Source organism: Carcharodon carcharias, chromosome 15, assembly GCF_017639515.1.
Source record: "Carcharodon carcharias isolate sCarCar2 chromosome 15, sCarCar2.pri, whole genome shotgun sequence".
In the NCBI taxonomy this organism is placed as follows: domain Eukaryota; kingdom Metazoa; phylum Chordata; class Chondrichthyes; order Lamniformes; family Lamnidae; genus Carcharodon; species Carcharodon carcharias.
Window position 1 is genome coordinate 132,972,364 of NC_054481.1, and position 25,545 is coordinate 132,997,908.

Genomic DNA, 25,545 nt, shown 5'->3' on the forward strand with positions numbered 1-25,545 from the left:
ATCACTCCACAAAGAGATTTTTAAAAAGATGCTTTTAAATTTGAGAAAAAGAAAGGATTGAGAAACACGTTGGAGGAATGGATTTGTGAGCATTTGATTTCTTTTAGTTAACCAGGTCACAGGTCCAGCCAAGACTTGCTGACTGACCGGGTGAAAGTTCCGTCTGTCCGAATGGGAAATGAGACAGCTTAGTTTCAACCAAGTTTCTGTTGGCAGTTGACCAACAGTTTAACACCGCTTATAATTTGGCACAAATAAGCACAAAATTGCCAATTTCTTTTCAAGCACAAGTTTTGTAGGTGTGCAAAATAAGAAAGTCATAGTGGATCTTGATGGAGATATTGATAGTTTTGACAGAGGTCTTCAAAATCATGAGGGGATTTACACAGAGTAGATAGGGAGAAACTGTTCCCTTGGTGGAAGGGTAGAGAACCAGAGGGCACCGATTTACAGAGAATCGCAATTGAACCAGTGGCGACATGAGAAAAAGTTTTTTTTTTTGCAGCGAGTGGTTTGGAATGCACTGAGTTCGGGGGAGGCAGGGTCAATTGGGTGGTTCGAATCAGGAATGCACTGTCTGACAGCGTGATGGAGGTAGATTCAGTCATGGCTTCCAAAAATGAATTGGATAAGCACCTGAAGAGGGAGAATTTTCAAGGGAGTGGGACTAGCTGACCTGCTGTGGAGTGTTGACAGGCACATGATGGACTGAATGACCTCCTTTTATGCTGTAACCGTTCAGTTGATCCAGCACTAGGATTAGTATTGTGTGGTTTTGAGGTTAGGTTTAAGGCATATGGCTGGGGTCAAATTAAAAGGATCTTTAGTATCACTTGGCCAGGTTATACTTGGGTCACAGTTGTTCAGTATGGAACTGGATGAAGCTGACAATCTGATGGAAACAAAATTCATCAGGAAATAAAAATGCTAGAAATCTGAAATAAAAACAGAAAACGCTGGAAAAACTCATCAGTCTGGCAGCATCTGTGGAGAGAGAAACAGTTAATGTTTTGAGTCCATATGAGTGAAAGCCCATTGGGCAAAAGGGCCGAATGGCCTCTTTCCATACTGTAAAGCTCTGACTCTTCAGGACTCTGAATTGAAACTCATGACTCTGAAACTGGTTATATTTTGTGAAGTAAAACAGTTAACAATATATTTTTGTTGAATCAGAAGGGCGTTGGCCTCTGAATTCTGCTATTCCTTGCAGCCAAGTTCACATATGAAGAATGGCCACCTGTCTGAACTGCTGGTGGGTGACCAGTGTCTTTAGAACAATCGTCCAAGAAGGAGTCAATTATTTAAGGAAATGAGGGATTCATGGGGAGAAGACAGGCATTCTCAGGCTACCTCAGTAATTCCACCTATTATATCATCTGCAGTTGGTGTGAGTTCCTGAAGCTTTGCCTAGACTAAGATGATCAATCTTGGAGGGAACCATTGAGCTTGTGTGGTTTCTTTTCCCAAGATCCAATGGGCCTTGAGGGACATCAGGTGGAGCAGGTGCCTGTGCGGCAATCTTGCCAGTGCCAGCAGCCCCCGCTCTGTGAATGAGCTCATCTGTGGGATTAGGGATAGGGTCTCTGATCTGGAGCTGGGGGTGGTGGGGGGCTTCAGCAGAGCAGAGCTGATACTTTGAAATTTTGAGGTCAGGCTCTCTATCCTTTAAGGAAAAGTCTCGCCATGTGGGTAAAACCATTCTGCCATTAAGCCCACTCTTTATGCAGCCTATGCACAATCCATTTGCTCATTTGTCAATCCAAGGGTAATTTTTTGCATTAAAACCTCTCAAGCCTAGAATTAATGAATCTCCAGAGCTGCACTATTTCCTCCTCGGATACAACTTCCTCCCCAATAATTTCACTATCCAATCAGTCAACCCCAGCATTGCTGGAGCTATTGTAGCATGTGACCTACTTAATCATTTTTAATATATCCAACCTCATCTGTTCCCCAAATAATTGGAGTGCTCCAATGTTCAGGGGTACACAGAATAATTTTAGCAAATGGATTAATATGAATAAAATGTTCAGTCATATCAGATTGTTTTGAAATGAAAGTTAAGTTTGTTCGGGTGCAATCTGGCACATGGCAAAGGGATGAGTTTATACAGAACATTGAGCAGCCAGTCTGTACTATACATCCCTCACAGAAAACCAACACATCCAGGCCAAATAAACCTGCAGTAAATGGTGGGAATCATCTATTACTTATAATTGAGTAGAATTTTCCTTTATGTTCAGTATAGTCACTTCATTATTAATGTGACTCTTCATAACAAGATCAGCAGTAATTAGCTTTCATTTGACTTTTTTCAGAAGATGACTTCTCTTAGAAATAATTATCCAGATGTGTGATACATTTATACCAAGAGCAAGTGGTTTTGGAGCAGCCTTCCACAGACTTGTATCTAGACAGATTTTTCAAAGTTACAATTCATATTTTTTCCCCCATTCCAGTGAATGTTTCTGGGGGCTGGGGAAAGGGAAAAGCAAGTCACTGGACTAGACAGGTGTCTAAACGGTATCTGGCACAGCCTAAACCAGTGGTTTACATTGTTCCTCTCGTGGTACTGGTGACACTTTATATAACTCAGTGTCACCTCGTTTGTTGATGGAGCAGTGTTGTATTGTAAATGCATTGAAATCAAATGGCCATTTTCTACCACTGCCTAACAGAGTCATTTGTTTAAAAAGTCTTTAGTTTCACTGTTGGCTTTAGGATTCCTCAGGCATTCTATAACATGTAAAAATCAACTATGATTTATTTGAGTTATTTTCCAAAAGGTAATGAATATTTTGCACATAAAATTCTTCCCTTTTTTTCCCTTCTTCAGAAGAAGCCATCAATAAAAATCCGTGTTGGCCAGTTAAATTCCTGACTAACCAAAGGTGTAGCTATGGACAGTCTGTTTTAGCCACCTTCATCACTTTTAATAGAAAACCCTTCACACATACATTCCCAATCCAGGTAAATACACACCTTCCCAATCCAGGTAAATACACACCTTCCCAATCCAGGTAAATACACACCTTCCCAATCCAGGTAAATACACACCTTCCCAATCCAGGTAAATACACACCTTCCCAATCCAGGTAAATACACACCTTCCCAATCCAGGTAAATACACACCTTCCCAATCCAGGTAAATACACACCTTCCCAATCCAGGTAAATACACTTTGCACATAACATTTACTTAAAATCTCCCACCATTCCATAACAAAGGAAGTAAAACACTCAAAATAATCGAAAGACATTCAAACTCCGCTTTTCACATTATTTTACCAAAAAAGAATGCACAAAGGTTAAAGTATACATGCATGTGAATATAACTATTGAGATTACATGCCTGATAACTGTACCTATTTGTAAATTCTTATTTACTAATCAGAAATATAATGCATTCCATCGGAATTCCCAATTAGCCCCCCTTAGTGCCTAATATTGGTCAAGATTGGGATGGTTCTACAGGAGCTGGTTGTCCTTGCCCAAGTGGGCATTCTTCATGTGTGACTCTGCCTCTATGTTGTCCATGAATATACTATTCAGCTAAGGACTATTCAGCAGAGACCAATTCTGTTGTCATCCACACCTGTACACAAAAGTGCACAACCACACTCACATACACAAATGATCACTGATCAAGTTGATATTTTTCCCTCCCATTCCCACCCACCCCCCAAATCCCCACTTCATGATACCTTGCAACAAACACAGCAGACCCGAGATTGAACATTTCTGGCTGTATGAGTGACACGGGAATGCAATTTTCTCAGGCCAGTAGTGTGCTTTCCTGGGCTCCCATGTGTCTCACGCTGGTTTAGGGTTCGCATGGGGTTACTAGAATAGCCCATACTGGAACTGAACTCCCAGGAACTTCCCATTTACATTTTGTAAAACACAACAGCTAAACATAGAAGCTTGCTGATCAATTATTCATTTAGTTTCATTTTTCTCTTCTGGTACAGGTCAGCATGTTGGAATAGTGCCTTGAGCTTTAATGAGCTGAAGCTCACAGTGTCCAAACCACAGGATGCTGCTTTGATATTTATGACCTTTAGGTGATAAATAGCCAGAGCTATAGAGTTGTGGTAATGAACTTGTTCTTGGAATGCAGGCTTTGCGAATCCTTATTGAAGTTAATACATTAGGAAATAAACAGACATAGATGTGGTGCAAAAGATAAATAATCTGCTAGAATTTATTCTCCTGCTATCAAATCTCAAACCATCTGCCTGTTGTTATTGGATGTTTAAAATTCAGGCAAGAGCAACATTCATTAGTGCTGAAAATAGAACTGCAGGTCAGTGCCAACCACCAGGGCCACATTCAAAATGGCTGCTAATTGGTCCTAAAGGAAATGGATTTATCCAGTCTTGATGTGAGCCTAAACTCACTGTAGAAAATGCCTCCATTTTGCTGCCTGGAAACAATCAAGCTCCATGAGACTGCTATGGGAATTTAGGAAAATGTCACTGCAACTGGGATAAGTCTGAGGATGAGGCAAAATAAGTGGAAGCTGCAATCTGTAAACCATGATTCATCCAGGAGTGCTTTATGCTGACACTGGTGATCCAAAAAAGAAAAGCAAAGCGTTGTATTCTATGTAACGTGAACATCGCACCATGACTTTTTAATTCTGTCTCTCAATGGTGCTTCCTTCTTTCACCTGGCCCTGCCAACTGTCTGATTATTGGGGAGCTGGTTGTTCTATATATTTCATTTAGAATCAAAGTGTAGACCATTCGGCCCTTCAGGTCTGCTGCACCATTCAAGCAGTCTATGTCCATATGCAGCAAGACCTGGACAACCTTCAGATTTACATTCACACTGTACAAGTGCCAAACAATGATCAGATCCAACAAGAGAGAATCTAATCATCTACCCTTGACTTTGGCATTACGATCGTCAATTCCCCCTATTTCAACATCCTGAGGGGTTACCATTAACCAGAAACTGAACTGGACTAGTTATATAAATACTGTGGCTACGAGAGTAGGTCAGAGGCTGGGAATTCTGAGGGTGAATTACTCACTACCTGACTTTCCAAAACCTGTCCACCATCTACAAGGGACACGTCAAGAGTTACTTGCCGGAATAAGTGCAGCTCCAACGACACTCAAGAAGCTCAAAACCATCCAAGACAAAACAGCCTACTTAACTGGCATCCCATCCACCAACTCAAACATACACTGCCTTCACCACTGATGTACAGTAACAGCTGTGTTTACAATACACAAGATACACTGCAACTCATCAAGGCGCCTTCAACAGCACCTTCCAAACCCCGTGATTTTACAAACTAGAAGGACAAGGACAGCAGATACACCACTGCCTGGAAGTTCCCCTCCAAGCCACTCACCATCCTGACTTGGAAATATATCATCGTTCCTTCACTGTTGCTGGGTCAAAATCCTGGAACTCCCTCCCCAACAGCACTGTGGGTGTACACACACCACATGGACTGCAGCGGTTCAAGAAGGCAGCTCACCACCACCTTCTCAAGGGCAACTAGGGATGGGTAATAAATCCTGGCCTAGCCAGGATACTGACATTCCAGTAAAGAATTTTTTAAAATTTGGATCATGGCTGATCTTGTATTTTAACTACATCTACCTTCCTCGGTTCCATAATCTTTAGTACCTTTTACCTAACAAATGTTTTTAGACATTTTCAATTGACCCCCAGCCTCAGTAGTTTCTTGGGGAATAGAGTTCCAGATTTCCACCTTCCTTTGTGTGATCCTGAAAAGCCTCAGGCTCTAACTGTAAGATTACACCTCCTTTTCTGGACTCCGCCATTAGAGGGGATAGTTAGTCCTGTCTACCCTATCAAATCCTTTGATCATCAATTAGATCAACCCTTAATGTTCTATAGTCAATAGAATATGGACTCCATTTGTTGATCATTCTTTGCGTGAAGAAGAATCATATCAGTGGTAATTTGCATTATCAGAGTTTTAAATTTGTGCCTTACTACTACAGGTTATTTTTTTCTGAGTCTGAATGCAAGACATTGGAAGCCCTTTCTACAATCTATTTGGGATGTTATTTATTCAAAACAAAATCAAAAATATAATGCAGTGGCTGTTCGCAGACTAAAAAGATATCTACTCCATGGTGTAAGAGGGTTACACAAATGAAATAATTGCTGAATTGTTCATGAGGTAGGACCATTGACTTTCCAATTATTCCATTAACCTTCCCTCTGGGAAATGCTTTGCCTGAACCTACCTCCTTAACGGCCCAGCTGAAAGAAATCTTTGCAGCCTGCTGGTTAAGAAATAATTTGCTCTTCATATAATTCAGTCTTCAACATGTTACCAAGTGTGTAATGAAAAATCCCCAATAGTTCTAATCAGAATCAGACAGAACAGATGAAAGCAGGACTTGGAAACACCATGTGCTTCAATTAGCTTAATTCCACTGGATCAATTGTTACAGTGTCTGTGGATGGATCAACAATTTATAAAGTGTATTGGAAGAATACTGAAAGTGAATCTCTATTAATAGCTAATTAACACTAATTGTATCATGTTTTTGGATTAATTTTCTGACTACTGTTAGTAGTATATGGAAACATGGGACAGAGTAGGCCATTCAGCTCCTTGAACTTGTTCCAGATGCTGTCTAAGCTGAAATAGTGCATCATTTCCCACTAAATGCTGGCTAATCATTTAGAAGTGCAACAGACCATTGTCCACTTTTTTTTACCCCCCCCCCCCCCCGAACTTTCCTCCATCATTTTCTCTCGATCTAACTGCTTATTAGAAACATTGTTTGTGAACTCATTAATTTAGTGAGTTTGAACTGAAACCAGGAAGTGCTTTGAGATAATTTGATCAGGTGGATTCAAAATTGGCTTAGTTCTAGGAGACAGAGGATGATGACAGAAGGATGCTTTAGTGACTGGAAGCCGGTGTCCTGTGGTGTACCACAGGCTGGGTCCCCTATTATTCATCATTTATATAAACGACATAGATGACTATATGGGGGGTAGGATTAGTAAGTTTGTGGATGACACAAAGATTGGCCGGGTGGTTCACAGTGAGACTGTGTCTCGGGCTACAGGAAGATATAGACGGGATGGTCAAACGGGCAGATAAGTGGCAGATGGAATTTAACCATGAAAAGTGTGAGGTGATACACTTTGGAAGGAGTAATCTGACAAGGAAGTATTCAATGAACGGCATGGCAGTAGGTAGTTCTGAGGAACAAAGGGACCTTGGCGTGTGTGTCCATAGATCTTTGGAGGCAGAGGGGCATGTTAGTGGGGTGGTGAAAAAGGCATATGGGACACTTGCCTTTATCAATCGAGGTATAGATTACAAAAGTAGGGAGGTCATGTTGGAGTTGTGTAGAACCTTGGTGAGGCCACAGCTGGAGTACTGTATGCAGTTCTGGTCACCACATTATAGGAAGGATGTGATTGCACTGGAGGGGGTGCAGAGGAGATTCACCAGGATATTGCCTGGGATGAAACATTTAAGTTATGAAGAGAGTTTGGATGGACTTAGGTTGTTTTTGTTGGAGCAGGGAAGACTGAGGGGTGACCTGATCGAGGTGTACAAGATTATGAGGGGCATGGACAGGGTGGATAGGGAGCAGCTGTTCCCCTTAGTTGAAGGGTCAGTCACGAGGGGGCATAAGTTCAAGGTGAGGGGCAGGAGGTTTAGGGGGGATGTGAGGAAAAACTTTTTTACCCAGAGAAGTTTCATGGACCATTCCACTATCTGATCTCTGGAAACTGGACAAAAGCATATCTCTAGTTTGCATTTGATTTTTGTTTTTAATGATAATATGTATAACCGTAGCCTTAAATTGCAAGAGTCCAAAACCTGGAGTTCAGCTATAGTCACATGTGAATTGGATGTATTCTGCATGTGGCCTTAAATGTACACTGCATCATTTAGGATTGAGCTACATTCCTTCATTGACATACATGAGCAATTGCTAAAGGAGGTATATTTGATACATCCTCTCACTAAAGTTGCCATGGACACAGATGTACAGCTCCCTCCGCATGTGGAACACATTGAGTGTTTCCTGGCCTTTCTGTTAATCAAGTAGAGATTCTCTCAACTTGAGTAAAATCTGTTCCCGTTAGTCTGCTTTCTTTGCAGTTACTTCAAAGGGCAATTAGGGATGGGCAATAAATGCTGGCCAAACCAGCGATGCCCACACCCCATGTGCAAATAAATTTGAAACACCCTCCAGCTGTTGGCAATTGCCATTAGGGGCAAACTCTTTGCTGTCACATGAAATAATTTGCTCATATATCGAGTGTTATTTTGGTGTCTCAATGTGAATAATACCAGGGCTGGATTTTCCCAACTGAGATGGATAGCTCCAGTCAGGAAATTTCCTGACTTGGACCACCTCAGTTTAAAGAGACCCATTAGATCCAATTTCTGCTGGGTAGGGGCAGGGATGGAATAGTCAGGCCCATCTCCTTCCACATGAGTCCCCATTAAGCTTTCAATTTTTTGGCCCAGGTTGTTGTATTCTCAATAACTCCCACAGTAAACATTCAATCAATGGGATCAACCCAACAGTGCAACTCCTTCAGTAAAAGAAACATATGCATGGTGGACAGTTCAACAGATGCCTGATTTAGTTTTCAATTAGAATTTGAGCTTGAAATCCCTTTTGTGTAGCTGAGAATGAATTCCCAACATTTAACAGAAGCATTAAAAGGATCTGTTATTAAAGCAAGATTAGTTTATCCTCTTGGCTGTTTAATCTCAGTGGGTCAACAGGTTTGGACATGAGGAGAGTGTGTGAGTAAGTTCTGTCGGAGAATTCATTTCATTTGAGTTTCTAATCTGTCTCCTTTATACTTTTGAAGGTAAATTCTGAATCTGTAAGTGGTTTTAAACTCTGTTAAAGTGAATGTAAAGAAAATCACGTCTGACTGACACAGAAGCAGGAAAACCTATTATAAGGTATAAAATTTGAAACAGTGACAGTTTCTGAAGGTCTGGAACCCTTGTGGGTAATGGGGATTTGTCAGTAAGGTGGTCCATATGTTTACAAGTATCTAACAAAAACTCTTGTTTTGTTCAGGAGGATGTTAAAGATTCTGTGGCACTATTCAAAGAGCAACATACTTCCATCATATGTATGGACATATAAATTAGGCCACTCAGCCCCTCGAGCCTGCTCCACCATTTAATAAGATCATGGCTGATCTGATTGTAACCTTAACCCCACATTCCTGCCTACCCCTGATAACCTTTCAGCCCCTTGTTAATCCAGAATCTATCTAGCTCTGCCTCAAAAATATTCAAAGGCTCTGCTTCCACCGCCTTTGAGGAAGAGAGTTCCAAAGACTCGCTACCCTCAGAGAAAAGAATTCTTCTCATCTCTGTCTTAAATGGGTGGCCCCTTATTTTTAAACCGTGATCCCTAATTCTAGATTCTCCGACACGAGGAAACATCCTTTCCATATCCACCCTGTTAAGACCCTTCAGGATCTTAAATTTAGCAACCATACTATCTGTCTCTTCATCCAAGTCATTTATATAAATTGTAAAAGGTTGAGGCCCCAGCACTGAACCCTGTGGCACACCACTAGTTACATCCTGCCAACCAGAAAAAGATCCAGTTAACCCTGCCCTCTGTTTACTGTTAGCTAGCCAATCTTCTATCCATGCCAATATATTACCATGGGCATCAAAAGAGTTTATTCCTTTGTTACTGTGTGGGATCCAGCTGTGCACAAAAATGGCATTCATTATTTCCATGTAGTTCATACTTGTCAGAAGCTGTGATTCACGTACTAGTGGTTTTCATATTTATTTAAATGTTCTGTCCCTCTGCGTTTGTGCCAATTCATCATGGCTGAAGTGGCAGCAGCTTAGTCACCCCCACCCCCTCCATATGCTTTGCAGGAAGGTGGTAGAGGGTGTTACCATGGGAAACCCAACTGTAGGTATGAAGAATAGGATGCTTCAGGAAATGGTGGAGGGTTCAGGTTTGACTGTGAGATTTCCCTTTTTATTCCAGGGTAGATGGAGTAGGTGAATGGTCAGGTGGAAGGACCAGCCCATGGCCTGAGGTTGGAAGTCAGTGATTAATGGATGAGGAGAAGATCAGCTGAATTACCTCGGCTGTGTTCAACAAGGCCTGTGGTTCCTTCCATTCCTCTGCTTCCAAATCATCCATTTTGGGAATGTGGTAAAGAACTGAAGACAGTCTCCTTCACCAAGCAACTCCCAAAGTAACACTTTTTAAATTCAAAAATAAATCAATTTCTTGATTAAACCATCCTGTCACTTTAAGCATGGAGAGGGGGAAGATTGTGGCATGGTGGTAATGTCACTGAGCTAATAGGCCAAAGCCCCAGGCTAATGCTCTGGGGACATGGGTTCAAATCCCACCACAGCCACTGGTGGAATTTAAATTCAATTAATATAAAATTTGGAATGTAAAGCTAGTGTCTGTAACGGTGACCATGACAACTATCGTTAATTGGTGTAAAAACCCATCTGGTTCACTAATATCCTTTAGGGGAGAGTATCCTTAGCCAGGTCAAAAGTGGTTTTGGATGGGCAACAAATGCTGGCTTTGCCAATGACACCCCACACCCCAGGAAAGAATTTAAAAAGGAAACTGTTAAAGCAAACTCTTTCTGTGGGGAAATTCTGCCCCTGCTTAGCACCCAGCTCCATTAGAGAAAGCTGTGTACAGAGTCCTATTTACTGGAACTTGTAAAACCATGACCATTTCATACAGTCATGTGCAGGCACCAAGGGCAGTCCTCTGGATGAAGTTCTATTTGACCTGATGAGGCGGGGGGGATGATTAACACCCATTTGTCCTTCATATCATTTCTTAGGCACTATTGGGGGCAGAATGAAGGGAAATCTACCCTTGTATCTCACTTCAAGGAGATGTTTAAAAACAGAAAGCACTGTTGGGGAAAACAATGCTCACTTTGATATCACTGGAACAAGCTGCATTTTAAAATTGATAGCTTCTGCATAAAATTAAGATTTATCTCCAATTCCGTTTTTCTGTACTTGCCTAGTGTGTGATATAAACAGAATACAGGATGAAGAGCCATGGAGGTTGATTTGTATCCCAACTATAAATCATTCGTATCTTTGCTCATGAAATAATGGAGCAGCTCAATTATGATGAATTATGCCCACAAGACTTGATCACACATCTTTTACCTGTTCCTTTAATCAGACACAATGTCACAATTAATGTTTGGAAATGAAGCAAACAAACCACAGCATTATATATGCAATTAATATTTTGGAATAATTTATTCACCGTCTGAACCTTCTGTAATGGGGTTTGGGTTATCTTTACCACCCTCTCTGCTCACCTTTGGCCTTTATTCCAGTGACATCATTGAAACGAGGCGGAGGAAGTCAGATCAATAAAAAAACTGCGAGCTCTATTTTTCTGTCAATGAATTTTCAACGCCTACAATCTCACAAAAAAAAATCAGCAATTAGTTCCCACTCCCAATAATTAGTCATCAACAGGTAAGGGGAAATGGAAACCTCAACCAGCCTGGAATCAAATAACACATTGTAAATGATTCAATGTGGATTTTTTTTTTTGCAGCCTGAATTAATTGGGGTCAGTGAAATATTCCAGGCTGGGATTTAAAATGAGAACAAAACAACTTGAATCCTCCTCTGATAATTATTTAAATATCTGCAATGAGCATCTGAATCTCCAGGCCAGCTAGTCCCCAGGTGACGTGTCCTGACCTACATGAACCGTTCGCAGCCAGAGAATCAGGACAGACATTACAACCAGCTTCAGCTACACTGGCTCAGAACTGGACTCAACAACAGAGTGACTTTAAAAAGGGAGGGGAAGCACTGGGCATGTTAGAAGAGGAAAATAAGAAGTATAAATAGAAAATTGCTCGATTTGAAAACCTTGTTGTGTAAGGTATTCCAAATCAAGATCAAAAGGTAGAAGTGCTCTTGGGGGCAGGGTTGAATCGGTTGCCCATTCTACACAGTTGCTGATATAAGCAGCGCCTTTGTAAATCGAGCCCTCTGCTAATGGCATATCGTCGGTGTTACTTGCCTGATATATTCCGCCGTTAGAAGGGTTGGTGTCTGTGGTCGAGTCTCTGGGCACGCACACCGTGAGGCCACCGCAACCTTTCCTCCTGCTTTGGAGGAACTTGGTGATCAGCCTTTAACTGTCCACTTATAATCAGTCTGGTGCCGTGACTGCTCGACTACACCGAGTGCCCATTTCAACTCAGTTCACTTGTTGTTCCTGGACTATTTCTTAATTAAAAGCTCGTGTATACATACAGGGAAGTGGGGATTTTAAGCAGTTTCAATCCGCTGTTGAAATTATTTTACAGTTACTGAATTTATTTAACCGCCGCAGCCGATAGTGGTTTCACCATTCACCCCGTGTAGTGGATAAATCACGTTAGTATAACGGCTGTATGTGGTGGGGACTACAAAACTCTATAATGGTCCCAATAACTGTTTCTCCATTTGACCCTTGCTAGCGCCATGTCGCACTTTTTAATTAAAAAAACTTCTACCCATGTTTTTCAGGTTTAATGTGGTCTGTTTTTTGCAGTGCAGTGTCGTTAGGGAGTTGATAAATTTGAAGCAGATTATAGAAAGTGGTGTGGGAAGGAGGATGATTGTATTCACCTAAAGCTGCCGCGCCCGTGTCTTAGAACTGTGACTTGGCTAAGTAATCACTTTCTGCTTCTCAAACTGTCAGATTTAAAACCATTAACGACCAGAGGATGGTATCAAAACAGAACATGCTGGAAATATCAGGTCTAGCAGTATCTGTGGAGAGAGAAACAAGAGTTAACCTTTCAGATCCATGGTCAAGGGCTAATCGTCTCCACAAGTGTTACCTGATCCGCTGAGTATTGGCAGCATGTTTCTGTTCTTGTTCCCGAATCTGAGCACCCGCATTATTTTTTGCTTTTGTATTAGAGATGATGATGATCAGTCCTGTAGAAAGATTTCAAAGGACAGCGGTGATTATCCAACCAAAACAGACCTAATTAAGGTTCACCGACAAATAATTAGAAGATTACATAGAACCTTCATGTCCATGTGACATAAATTTAGTGATTATGTAGACTGCTCTCCAAGCGCCCGCTTTGTGTACTTCACACATTTAATCACACAGTTACCAGGGTTAGGGTTTTAATCGTGACATTTGCCTAGAGGTTTCTTTTATGATATTTTATGATATTTGGGGTCGAATTTGGAGAGAATTTGGATTGTACTCCATGTAATCAATGCTGCTGTGAATAGGTAAGTGATGGGATGGAGCGCGGTGGCTAGTTTCCTTCCTTCAATGTTGATATTCAACTGATCTTGAGTAAGCTGTGTGCGTTGCAAGATGTTCAATGTTAAATTGTTTTGCATATGGGTTGAGTTTTATTTACACGACCTCTTCATGGATTATAATGTCAAGGTAGTTTGGGTAATTGTGTGATTAAATGTGTGAAGTACACAAAAAAATTAACACACAACCAGGGGTAAAGCTGCTCAACACTGGCTACAAGTCTCCAGTATTTAAGTCTACGTTATGAAATTGTGTGTCTGGTAGAAGGAGCTGGTGATCATGAGAATGTTGCAACTCATTGGATAAGCTCTACCTAAAATCTGTGTGTCCAGCAAAGTGGAACATGTACAAACTAAGATCTACTCAGTGGCCCTGGTAAAATGAATGCTTACTTTGTATTTTCATTAAGAACAAAGTTCCACTTATACAAGTGTGTTTTCATCAAAAAACACAGCAGTGACCCGAGTGGAAATGTAAACGTGGCGAGTTGTTGATACATTTTTCAAATAGCTGACATTTGCTCTACTTTGGCCACCTGGGGTTTGTCCATTTTAAAACATGGCATGAACTGATAAAAAATATCCCTTTGCAGATGCGAAGTCAGTGTCCCACTTAAGTAACTTCCTTCAATGTTTTCTATCTGTGTATTTTTTCTGAATATGCTCCTTAAGTGAAGGAGACCATCTGGTGATCAGAACCTTTGGTCGAATATGGAAAAGGGCAGCTCTTGCTGATCAAATTTGGGTGCTGGGGAGGGAACGTGCTTGTGAAATATGTTTAACATCGCTTCTGATTGCAAGCAGACAGGTTTCATCTCTGTCGCATGGCAACTAAGAAACTTAGACTAGCTTCATTATCAGGCTTCATCTTCCAAAACCTTGTTTTAGTGTTAGTCCATCTAAAGCAATTAGTAACTGGTAGTTAGACAACATGATGCAGAAATGGGGCACATGTACAAGAGTGCCTTATTTCTTAATTGGTAATTGACACAATTATTTATTGATTATCTTATTACCTGGAATTATCTTTATGAATAACTATTATTTAGTAAAGGAACTTTCTTAGTTTCGTATCTATAGATGAGAGAGAACTGATTTTTTTCAACTACTGTGCGGTTAATGTTTACTGTAGGGGCCTAAAAAAATTAACTTCAAGAAACAAATTAATTTCCTGTTGTGATTCTGAGACATATAATCTAAGAAAACCTCTGTATCAATTCTCAGTTAACACAGAGTTTGATGAGTTCTGGCAGGAGGGGGATTTAGTCACTTCTGAGCTAGTGAGGAGGGAGTAATTCCTATCCAATAGCCCCTGCTGGAACTGTACACCAGCCGACATTAGGGGAGATGAAGAGTCTTCAGTCATATTTCACACCACGTTGAACACCCTACAACATTCCCTCATACATGAGGTATCAGCATAAGTCTCTGCCTTTAGCAGAGGAGAGGGAGAAAACCTTCTTATAGAGTTGGATAATAATTGGAAACAATGTGTGTGATTGGATAATGTGTGTGGAATGATTGAAAGTATTTTTTTCTGTGGTTCCAATCAAGATCTTTATTTTCCAGAAACAGATTTTAAGGAATTTTTGGCAAGGTAGATTTTAATGTACAAAATTGCAAGATTGAATTGAAATATAGGCAAACCACAGGTAATCATGAACTTTGAATTACAATGTAGGAACTTAAAATTGTAGGCAGCTCAAAATGGCCTTACTTAATCTGTTCTACAAGTCAATTCTTATCAAGGAAAACTATTGTAGCCAACAGTGTAACTGGATTTGGGGCAATTACGAAGTTTATACAGAGTAACAAGATTGAAGGGTTCTAGTGGGGGAAGGAAGAAGGACTTGGGCCAGAATTTTTAGCTCAGTGGGTGGGCATGCGCCTGACCCGACCGAGTGCGCGACGACGTTGGCTGTGTGTGTCTCAACATCTACATGCTGCTGTCGCGTGATAGTTTGGTTGGTGGGTGCCCACCAGAGCTGGCAGCACACCCACCGACAATTAAAAGTCCTGTTAAGGCCGTTAACTTATCAATTGATGTTAATTTTTCACTGCCTGTTCAACCTAACGCTTGGCGGGCAGGCGAAAAGGCCAAGCGGCCTTTGCATTTTTGGGGATTTGCAGCCAAATCAGACTGTTTAATGAACTAAAATATGCCAATTCATTTCAGTTTGCAGAAAGAAATGGACAGTTCCTGGGGAAGCAATGTTGAATTGAGTTGATCTCCAATTAAATAGTAGAATTTGAACAGCTTGTAATAGTTACAAAATAGTTTGAAACTAATTTGTTATGACAGGTGACGAGTGCTTAGGCCAAAGAACCAAATGGAAATTAATATAATCAAATTGCCTTCAGGTAGGAGTTATAGGGATCAGTTTAATTACTACTGTGATAATTGCTGAAGCATTTAATTTGCTACCATTCACTTTTAATTACTAGGTAGAGCAAACTGGGTTTTCAAAACTTGTAAAGGGGAATACACACAAGGACAAGAATTTCAAGGTGATGGGTTGTGGGGTGTGGTTAAAGCTGCCACCTAGAATATAGATTATAGACGTATAAATGGTTTTTGTCTGGTACCTGTGACTGGGTAACAACTTCCATAAGTGGGTTGAGATCGAGAAATGTTTTACCGCATTGGGGGTGCAGGCAGCTCATTCTCTTTCTTTGATTTCAAACTGCGCTGTAAATAAGAGGAAATGCTGAGTGTTAAAATCCACCCAGTTTCAAAAACTGCAGCATTGCTTATGTTGCCCATTCGTTCCTCTTATGAAGTGTGTGCTCTGAGCTGTGATTCAGCCTTCAGTAAACATGAATGAATGGTCCTGTCTTTCAGAAGAGTCTGTGCTCTGGAAAAGCCACTTAAGGGAAGTTAATTTCTCCTTTTCACCTGATGTTATCCCAGGTGCCCAAAGCTGCTGTTAGTATTGATTGAATTGCATGAAAGAGCAAATCATAATTGCTCTCACCCAAAGTGTTAAAATTGAAATGCATTTTCACTTTCAAATAAATAGCATTCTGCTTCCTGAAGTCCGTGGTATGTCAAAGTGGAATGATGACTATGTATCCATCAGCTTTATAATAAAGCTTGTCTGAGAGGCAGGAAGCTGGATGTTAGCCTAAAAATACCACCGGGTGCTCCAAATTATTAGCTATACTTAAACAATACAAAGCTAGGTAGAATTGTGAGCTGTGAGAAGTCAGTCATTATGGTGCAAAAGGAGGCCATTCAGCACATCAAATCCATGCTGGCTGCCTCGAGAGCAAATCAGTCAGCCCCATTCCCCCACTCAATCCCCTTAGGCCTATAAGTTTATTTCCCCTAAGTGCTCATCCAATTTCTTTTTGAAATCATTCATCATCTCTGCTCCCAGTACCTTAATAGGCCAAGAGTTCCATGTTATTACCACTTGCTGCGTAAAAAAAAAAGTTCTGCATGCATCTCTTGCCAAAAAGCTTAAATACGTGATGTTCAGTCCTTGTACCATCAGCTAATAGGCTAAGAAAAGCTGTTCCTATCGTATCTAAACCTGTCATAACCTTGTACACCCCTATCAAATCTCCCCTCAATCTCCATTGCTCCAAGGAGATCAACTTCGCCTTCTCCAACCCAACCACATATTGAATTGCCTCATTCCTGGAACTATTCTGGTAAATCACTTCTGCACCTTTCACCACCTCAAGGACCTTCACATTCTCCCTAAAATGCGACAACTGGGTGAAAAATTCTCATTGTGGCCTAACCAGAGAATTATAAAGATTCAGCCAAACTTCTCCACTTTTGTGCTCATTACTTCAATTTCTGAAGCCCAAATCCCATATGCTTTACTAACCCCTCTCTCTTTGTCCTGCCACCTTCAAAGATCTATGCACACGAATCACTATGTCCCTCCGTCCCTACACACTTCTGAGAACTGTGCCAGGTTTAAAGGGTTATAGACAGACTTACTTACTTAGACTTTGTCCTGCATGTGACCAGAGGAACTATGGGCAGCAAGACTCTGCCACCAGCCCTGGTCCATTGCAGTTCCTTTCACTCCAGCCCAGGTGATGTCCTGCTCTTGAAGATTCTCCTTAAATGTACTTCACCAGGACCTCTTTGGACAGCTCCATTGTTGTCTTCCATCTGGTGGTGTGTCCCCCAGGTTGGTTAGCTCAGTTGTCTGGATGGCTGGTTTGTGATGCAGTGACACCAATAGCGTGGGTTCAATTCCCGTTCCGGCTGCAGTCATCCACGAAGGCCCCGCCTTCCCAACCTCACTCCTTGCCTGAGGTGTGGTGACCTTCCAGTAAGCTCCCCACCAGTCTAATGATAGAGCAGCCTATAATCCTCTGGGACTACAGTGACTTTCATTTCATTTTGGTGGTGTCCATTCTGTTGCCACTCTGGCAAGGCATATGTTCAGGAGGTGAAGTATGTGCCCTGCCAGCCTCAGTTCGTCTCTGTCATGATATCCTGTAGATGTTTCTGAACAATTCTCTGTAATACTTTGTTGGTGATGCTGTCTCTCCACGTGATGCCCAGGACCTAATGTATGCAATGCTGGTGAAAGACATTCAACTTACATGACACCTTTGCTCTTCTGTCTCGCTGGTGTAGATTGCAGTTGGTGGTACTATGAGCATGCTGATGGTGTTGGATGTCCAGGTCATGTGTCTAGAGCCATTGGAAGACCGTTGCTGCTTTGCCAATTCTTGTGTGGTCTTCGCCTTCCCTGGAGATGTTGCTCCCTAGGTAGGGGAAGTGGTTGATGTCCTCCATGTTCAGTTGGCTGATGGTGATATGAGGGCTTTGTTTCCACCCAGTCATCACTGACTTGGTCTTCCTGCAGCTGATGCATAGTCCGACCTCTCAAGCCTGGTGATCATGTTTTGGTGCACGCGCAATTTGTCGGGCCAGCAAGATGATGCCATCTGCGGAATCCAGGTGGTGTTGCCACAGGATAGCAAAGTCCACGTTATTTGGAAAACTAGATGGCAGATGGAGTATAATGTGGGGAAGTGTGAGGTTGTTCTCTTTGCTGATAAGAATAGAAAAGCCGAATATTCTTTAAAAGATGTGAAAGCTTTAAATGTGGATGTTCAGAGAGACTTGGGTGTACTTGTACAAGGAACACAAAGTTAGCATGCAGGTACACCAAGCTATTTTAAAAAAAGCAAATGGCATGTTGGCCTTTTTTGGAAGGGGATTGGAGTTGATGAATAAGAAGTCTTGCTGAAGTTACGCGGGGCATTGGTGAGGCCACACCTGGGGGAGAATTGCCTCCCCATCGGGCAGGCTGGTTCGGAGTGGGCGTGGAGCCTATTGCCACCTGCGATTGGCTGCGTGCCGCCATTTTACGTGGGTAGGCCAATTAAAGCCCGCCCAGCATGACACGCACCCGGAAGCACTCAGCGCTACCTGTGCAGGCGGTGGGGGGAGGGAGAGTCGGGGAGGGAGAGTCTGGGAGGGAGAGTCGGGGCCTGCGCCCTTTCACGCATATGCGCAAATCTCCTTGAGGCAGCTCCGTGACTCAGGGAGATTAAGTTCAGCTCAAAAGATTTTTAAAATGAAAAAAATAAAACTATTCAGACATGTTTATGAATTTTAATAATTTTTATTTAATTTATAAACCCTTCATGAAACCTCGTCCCGCCTGTGGATGAGGTTTCATGAGAAATGCGAAGGCCGCCTGGGGTCTTCGCCTGCCCAACAACCTTAAGGCTGGACGGGCAACCCTGACAATCACTTCAGTTAGGTAATTAATGGCCTTAACAGGCCTTTGACAATCTGGCGGGCGTGCAGCTGACTCTGGTGCGCGCCCACCGAACTGAAGATCGGAATGACGCGAGGTGACATTGGGATGCGCCCCCCACCCCCCCCCCCCCCCCCCCCCCCCCCCCCCCCCACCCATCCCCCGCACGCCGAATGGAAGATTCGGGGCCTGGAATAGTGCGTGCTGCTTTGTTCTCTATCTAAGGAAGGATATACTTATATTGGAGGCAGTGCAACAAAGCAGGTTAACTGAATTGGTTCCTGGGATGAGGGGGTTCTCCTATGATGAGAGGCTGAGTAAATTGGACCTCTCTTCTCTGGAGTTTAGTAGAATAAGAAGTGATCTCATTAAACATTTACGATTCTAAGGCAGCTTGACAGGGTAGATACCGAGAGGTTGTTTCCCCTGGCTGGGAAATCTAGAACATGGGGGCACAGACTCACGATAAGGAGTCAGCCGTTTAGGACAGAAATTAAATTTCTTCACTAAAAAGGTTGTTAATCTTTAGAGTTCTTTGCCCAAAGGGGCTGTGTGTGTTCCATCATTGAATACATTTAAGACTGAGATTTTTGGGTTCTTGGAATCAAGAGATATGGGGAGTGAGTGGGAAAATGGAGTTGATGCAGATGATCAGCCATGTTTGCATTGAATGGCAGAACAGGCTTGAAGGACTATATTGTACACTTGTGCTCTAATTTATTTTATTGTTACGTCTTTAGTCAAATCGGAGGTAATGCAGCGAAGCCAATCTCTGACAAATAGTGAGGCTGATAATTGCTGACGTCTTCAGGTATGGAAGGGGGTCCTGCTGATTTACAAACAGATATTACATGTCACTACTTGAGGAATTTCAAAGGAAAAGCCTGTAGATGATCAGCCATCTGGACAGAGCAGCAATGTGTTTAATATACCATCAGAAAATGCCTCCGTGTGAACTGAAAGCTGCTCAATTGCTGAGTTTATGGAGATCTGCATGACAGTATCTCAATCAGATACCATGTGTAAAAAAACTTTCTAAAAAAAAATCCATAATTTTCTAATTTCTTAAAAACAAGCAACTTTTTGTAAAAGGGCAATAAACATGTCAATACAAAAGTATCCATACCTTAAACTACAAACACTTGAAACCTCTGTACCTTGTGTCAATAAGCATTGTGACATTGACAGCATAGATCAGAGAGCCAGAGCTATCAATCAAGAAATGTTTTTTCCCTGGGGCTGGGGTGTTTCAACAGACTAATGGATTTCTGGGCTATCAGCCAAGCCTCATTATGTATTCTTGGCTGAGAGCTCAGACATCCTTTAGAGTACTAAAACACCTGAGCCCCAGGGAATACTTTGCTTGGTTATCCATATTCAATTGTGCCATTTATTTATACAATGTTAAGAGGTTTGAAGTGCTTGCAGTTTCAGCTATTGAAACTTTAAAGGGTCTGAATAATTGAAATGTTTATCGCCTTGTGGTAAAACTTTTTTTAAGGAAGTGGAAAGTTATCTATGAATTTTTTTTTTACACACAGTCACTAGAGGATTCATTGCTTCTATACATGGAAAGTGGCTGAATGGCCATGGAAGTGCCATAGCTTGGCATGAAGGGCCATGGAAGATGAAGCTTGGCCCCGCCATGCACCTTCATGCCGAGGGAATGGGTTGGGGCATACAGTGTCATGGGACCATGAGGGTATACCCTGGCATTGCAGTCCATGTCCAAATGCAGCAAGACCTGGACAATATCCAGGCTTGGGCTGACAAGTGGCAATTAACATTTGTTTTGTACAAGTGTCAGGCAATGACCATCTCCAACAAGAGAATTAACCATCACCCATTTACATTCAATGGCATTACCATTGCTGAATCCCCCACTATCAACATCCTGGGGTTATCATTGACCAGAAACTGGACTAGTCATATAAATACTGTGGATAGGTCAGAGGCTAGGAATCCTGCAGCTAGTAACCCCCCTCCTGACTCCCCAAAGCCTGCCCACCATCTACAAGGAGTGATGGAATACTCTCCACTTGCCTGGGTGAGTGCAGCTCCAACAACGTTCGAGAAACTGGACACCATTCAGGGCAAAGCAGCCCACTTGATTGGCACCACATCCACTAACATTCACCCTCTCCACCACGATGCACAGTAGCAGCAGTGTGTATCACCTCCTAGATTCACTACAGGAACTCACCAAGAATCCTTAGACAGCACCTTCCAAACCCATGACCACTACCATCTAGAAGGACGAGGACAGCAGATACATGGGAGCACCACTAACTGGAACTTCCCCTCTAACACTCACCATCCTGACTTGGAAATATATCGCTGTTCCTTCATTGTCGCCGGGACAAAAACCTGGAACTCCCTCCCTCACAGCAGTGTGGGTGTACCTACACCACACGGACTGCAGCGGTTCAAAAAGGCAGCTCACCACCACCTTCTCAAGGGCAATTAGGGATGGGCAATAAATGCTGGCCTTGCCAGTGACGTACATATCCCATGAATGGATAAAAAAAATTGGGAGTATGAGGCACCATCGGGGCACAAGGGAGCATGAGGATGACTTTTTTTAAACCTGCCCCTTTAAAAAAGGTCCCCTCATGCTCACTATATATCACGATTCCTCCTAGGTGCTGTGAGCTACGATTCGTTGAAATCCTGGCCTGACTTCATGAAAATTGCAAAGGACTAGGACATGCCTATCCCCCAATGGAGCCAACCGGGTCAGGAGTGCAGGGTGTGGGCTTTTGACTCGAAGCAGCCTGCACCCTTTAAGGACCCTGTTGAAAATTGGAAACCCCAGGAATCCTGGAATTCGGTTCCTGTTGCCACTTTTAAAGGTCTCCTGAGTACCTGGACTCTGTGAAAATCTAGGCCAAAATGCCTTTCATTTTATACAAGAAAGCCACTGATCATTAATGGCCAGTTAATTATTCTGCCAGTGTCAGTTTGGCACATGCTTTCGAACATTGGCAAGCAGGCAGCACAGCAGTACGCTGCTGGCAGAACACTTTTTTTTTGTTTTAGCTCCTTACTGATATTAAAAAGATTGTATTTGAGAAGAACGGCTTCACAGAATTACAGTTAACAGAGCCACCCACACCAACTCTTCACAAGGTAATGTCAGATTGTTGCTTCACTTCCAATTTCTGGTGTTGATTTTCCACTAATGTGACCTAAAAATCTAAAATTGAATGCTAGTAAGACTGGCTCAGTAGGGTTCACTGTTTGACAGTACTATGGCTGCTTTAGACACCAAATACATTATGTATAAGCAACAGCAGGCTCGTGCTGAGTATAGACACCAGCACAGACTTCCCAACTCTTTGACCAAGCTTTTGGTCATCTACCCTAATATCTCATTATGTGGCTGAGTGTCTAATTTTGTTTTATAATCACCTCAAGATGTTTTATTATGTTAAAGGTGCTATATAGATATGTTGTTGGGCAAAATGGCCCTTTTCTCTGCTGTATATTCTGCGTTTAGGAGAATTTCACAAAGTAAATCTCTCGACATATTAGTCCGATTGGATTCTTTTACACAGCTGACTCTTGAATGAATTGGAAAAAAAAAGCCAGCAATGGCCCACAGGGGGACTGTTTTACGTCGGCAGGAAGTACTCGCTCGAGCTGGCTTGTTAGTATTCCTACTATCCAGATGGAAGAGAAATACATCTTAGCAGATGTTGCAGATGTATTAGCAGTGTCCTCTGCTATGTCAAACACTGAGAAGCTTTGTATCATTATTGAGAATAAGATGCACCTCCAAATCATGTGAGGTTATGTGTTACGCTTGTAACACAGGGTATTATATACTTCAATAGCACAATATAATGTTTTATTAATATTGGGAGCAGCCTTTCTTCTCTCCTTGCATTAATTTGATCATTATTAATTTGAACCATTCCTCCTTTGCTCCTCCCAAGTTCCAAATCCTCCACTGACATAACCCCAACCTGTATCATTACTTGTATTGAAATTATCACGACTTTATGTAATTCCTACTCTAACCCATTTGTTTCTAACACCACCTACTTGAATTCCCCATCCTCCCTCAGTTTCCCATTCTCCTCACCTTTACAGTCTTTAAAATAGAAGTTTGTTTCCACCTAGTCGCTACTTGATTTACCTTACCTCTGTACCGTTCCTTTCAGCCCTCGCTAGCGTCCTGTACTGTGGGATCTTCACCTACCTTACCACTTTCTAAAAGCCTCGATGAACGGTTACGTGGTTATTGATCAGAACTGTTTATGTAACCTGGAGAACTTGGCAGCCACAAAATTAGAAGAGAGGGTTTATCGTTTCCACTGAGGTATAATTAATGTGACTGGCTTGGCGGATTGGAACAAGAACTCCTCCCTTATTTAAAGCTGCAATATGTGAAATGTGAATGCTGTTTGAAACTGATAAAAATGCAGCCTTTCTCATCTTCTGTGCACCCCAGCCTTCACTGACATCAGTTACTATCTTAATGACTCTCTAGGATTTGATGGAAGTTGCACACATGAGATGGTGTCAGTGGCATTTCCAGCTCTGCCTGATTCTGCTGTCAGAATAATGTACAGAATTTTGTTGATGAATCTTTTAGTATTGGAGAATATCATGAATAATGCTCCATTTAAAGAGGCTGCACAGTGAAGACTCCTAACAAAGTCATGAGTCCGGTGATATGAACCCTAAGGCAATACATTCAGAATTTTAAAACATGTCACTATTGACATATTGCAGCAGACTGCAATCGGGAACCAGGAACCCTACTGATTGGAAAAGAAGAGTCAGCAATGGGCCACAGGGCAGGAAGTTCTCGCTTGAGCTGGTTTGGCAGTATTCAACTTGCCTGAAGCAGTTACTGGAACATCCACGCTGCCTACCCAAAGCCAGCACTGGGAAACCCAATGCATTCTCAAGTACAGGCTTCATACAAAGGCCACCAAGAAGCTTTGGGAGTCTACAACAGTGTGCTAGTTGTGTGTAGGTGGGGTTGAGGGGAGATGGGAAAATCAGTTGTGTCTTATGCTGAGCTGGCTAAGGGGCTTAGTCCTGGTACATGGGAGTGTTGTACCTGTTTCAGGCGTTAGTTGAATTTCCTGCTTTCATTTATCCCACAAAAGTTCAGTCCAAAGGAATTGCTGAACCTTTTCTTGAGCAGCCACCTGTGGTCTATTTAAGGATTGCTGGTTAGCGTGCTTGATGCCTGGTTTGAATAGATGGAACATGCACCATTCAGGCTGTACCTGTTTTACCTGAGCACTGCAAATGGGGTCCTACAGGCAACCCATATGCTTCAAACAGGTGAACGTACTCATCCATTTATAGGTCTGCTTGGAAATTGGTACCAACCGGTAGCACAAAGTATTCGCCTCACCCCCTTCCTGATACCCAACTTCCAGCCAGGAAATGGGCGGCAGAAAATCGCCCCTATATTTCTCCCCCTCCCCCGGCCTAAGTGTTTTGAGGTCAGCTTAATAATAACTAGCCCTGCTCCAGCTGAGATTGGCTGACCAAACAGATTGGGAATAAGGCCAAAAACCTGATCCATGTGGCTCAATATCATAACAGATGATGCTTTCACCCAACGAACCATCAGAGGCCTCATCAATCCATTTCTTTTAAACACAGCATAAGCTCCAGCGCCCCCCCCCCCGCCAAAGTAGTTTGTTAAAACTATTTAACATCCAGCTTCATTCATATCAGCAGCAAGTTAATTAAGCAGGGAACATAGAGAGATAATTGAATTTGGTAGTTACTGTTGCAATATATTGAGTAAAGTTATTTGAGTGTTTCATCAAACCAGTAGTAGTAAAGTTTATTAGTAGTAGCAAGGCTTATCTCAATAGATATAGGAATGGCAGAGCTATTCTGACCTCCAGAGTGCACATTCTGTTCCATGTGAGAATTCCAGGAGGCTCCGAATGTCCTAGGTAACGATATGTGCTGGAAGTGTCATGAGTTGCAGCAGCTTGACCTCCAGGTGCATATTTACATAAATCACTGAAGTTGGCAGGACAGGTTGAGAGAGGGGTTAATAGAGCATACAGCATCCTAGGTTTCATTAATAGGAGCATAAGAGTACAAGAGCAAGGAGGTTATGGTAAGATTGTATAAGACACTAGTTCAGCCTTAACTGGAGTATTATGTCCTGTTTTGAGTGACAGACTTTGAGGAGGATGTGAAGGCATCAGAGAGAAAAGATCACGCATGGTTCCAGGGATGAGGAACTTCAGTTATGTACATTGATTGGAGAAGTTGGGATTGGTTTCCTTGGAGAAGAGAAGGTTGAGAGGAGATTTGATAAAGCTTTTAAAAATAGACAACTGTACTTCATTTGAGAATATATTTTCTGTACTTTTCTTTAAAAAAGTCATAACCTGGAAATTCCTTTAAATTTTAATTTTTGGGGTGATCTTGAGGCATTAAAATGAGTGGAGTTGGGTTATGTGACTCACCATTTACAATCCCACCCCAAGAAATGGCCACCAAA

General features: G+C 42.1%; 1 protein-coding gene across 2 annotated transcripts in view; it reads left to right on the forward strand.

Annotated features, from left to right (window-relative positions):
* rap1gapa (RAP1 GTPase activating protein a) overlaps positions 1-25,545 on the forward strand; it is a 732,526-nt gene that overhangs the window by 461,958 nt on the left and 245,023 nt on the right. The window contains exon 1 of one of the 2 annotated variants that reach the window (XM_041206499.1): positions 10,206-10,223. The exons of the other annotated variant lie outside the window; for it this stretch is intronic. The gene's annotated coding sequence lies outside the window, so the exon portion shown is untranslated. Of the gene's footprint in view, positions 1-10,205; positions 10,224-25,545 lie in introns of those variants that run through there. 2 annotated transcript variants of the gene reach the window in all.